The following is a 1933-nucleotide window of genomic DNA, read 5'->3' as shown; positions in this document are numbered from 1 at the left end:
ATATATATATATATAAATAAAATATACGTAGATATTCCAAGTAAACAATATAAATAAATAGAACATTACAGAGAGTGCATTATAAACATACATTAAAATGCAAACAAGTAAACAAAATGGAGATAAGCAACATGGACAACAAAAAAAGGAACAAATATATGAAATAATACGAGAAAAATAAATAAGAAATTAAAGTGTATATAAAATATTCAAGGTGTACACTGCCGTTTATAAGTTTGGGATCGGTAAGAAGTCTCTTATGCTCGCCAAGGCTGCTTTTTTTTATTTATAAAAAATACAAAAAAAAGTAAGAGTAATATTGTTAAATATTATGACAATTTAAAATAAACGTTTCTATTGGAATACATTATTCCTGTGATCAAAGATGATTTTTTAGCATCATTACTCCAGTCTTCAAAGTCACATGATCCTTCAGAAATCATTCTAATGTGATGATTTGATGCTCAATAAATATTCATTATTATTACCAAAGTTGAAAACAGTTGTAGACTTTTTAGGATTATTTGATCAATAGAAAGTTATATTTCATTTATTTGAAATATGATGTTTTGTAACATTATAAATGTCTTTACTGTCACGTTTGATTAATTTAATGCATATATATATATATATATTTTTATATGAGTTAACATTTTTCAAACTGCCATGATACGCTGGTGGTGTGACGCATAGTGTGGGTCAGCCTCTAGTCTGTTTTATAGTACCTAGCAGAGAGCAGATTGGTGGAGACCTCACCATTCACACTGGCCTTCCATCAACAATAGCATCATCTTCATCGGACATCAGTTCTATTGTTGCGGTCTTCCAAAGTTCCTTTTCTGTGTTGGTTTGTACAACCCCGGACCTGGTCTCCAGCAACTGAAAAACGTGACAGTAACTTAACCACTAAAACACAGAGAGGAGGATAGTTACATTCTGAAGAGAAAAAAAAAGTGCTTAACCAGTTTCTTAACTTACCAGTCGCTTTCTTTGAAGGTTCTTTGCAATGCTCGTCATAGTTCCCTTTCGAAGGGAACTCAACAATACGTCGAATGACGCTATGGGGAACGCCTCAGGCGTGACAGGTGTCTGAAATCAAATATCAACTCACAGTAATCAGGTTGACCGGCGACAGCCCGTGCATCATCAGCTTGAATGATGAGCGCGTCAATCTGGATGTATAAGAAGGGCGCCTTGAAACCGTGACAACATCTTTTCGTCTTCAGGGACTGTTTGTCTGTGTGATAGTATCAACGATTAAACGCGCAGAGACGTGGAGAAACACTTTGCGCGAGTGTGCCGACTTGTGTCCAGATATTTGACACCGGAGGATTCACACGATCTGTGCGTGTTCTGCCTGAGAGAAGAGCATTCGCGGGAAGCTCTCGAGGGAGTTTTTTTGCGCAAACTGAGAGTTTTTCCTTTCAGAACTCTCTGCTCTCGTCTGACCCACTTCTCGAGGGAAGTGGGCGCGGCATCTGAACCCCGCGGTTCCGGTTCCCGCTCGGGCTGAGGCTCAGTGGCGGTTGAGCTCGTGGAGCTTTCAGATGGAGCTGGCAGATTATCGGGAGAGGGGCGTTAACCTCGCGGATGATCTACCAGCTGACGAGGGTGAGTTACAGATTAATGTTGAACATCTAAGAAGAGAGAAAATGAGCGCTCTCTCTCTTTGGTGAATCTGTAACTGTTCTCTTTGGGCAGGGCAGGAGTTGGCTGTAATATATATATATATATATATATATATATAGAAAAGGATGTCAGTTTGGTTAAGACCGAATCATTTCAGCCCTCCTGCCCAGTGTACGCTGAGCTGGTTGACATTATGGGGCGCGCCTCAGACAGATTGCTGTTGCAGTGGAGGCGCGTCTGGGAGGAACCCGCTCATGGTATTTTGGATGGCTGGTTCCTCCCCACCCATAAGCCACCAGCCCGG

The 1933-nt window shown here is 40.2% G+C and overlaps 1 long non-coding RNA gene across 1 annotated transcript; it reads right to left on the bottom strand.

Annotated features, from left to right (window-relative positions):
* On the bottom strand, positions 1 to 1703 carry LOC120485760 (uncharacterized). The gene is made up of 2 exons (XR_016168620.1): positions 979 to 1703; positions 1 to 879 (listed from the first exon to the last, which is right to left on the bottom strand). It is a non-coding gene; the product is annotated as an uncharacterized LOC120485760 (long non-coding RNA).
* Between the last annotated feature and the right edge of the window lie 230 nt (positions 1704 to 1933).

Source organism: Pimephales promelas, chromosome 5 (genome assembly GCF_988280905.1).
Source record: "Pimephales promelas chromosome 5, fPimPro1.hap1.1, whole genome shotgun sequence".
In the NCBI taxonomy this organism is placed as follows: Eukaryota; Metazoa; Chordata; class Actinopteri; order Cypriniformes; family Leuciscidae; genus Pimephales; species Pimephales promelas.
This window is presented reverse-complemented; position numbering and strand designations above follow the sequence as displayed.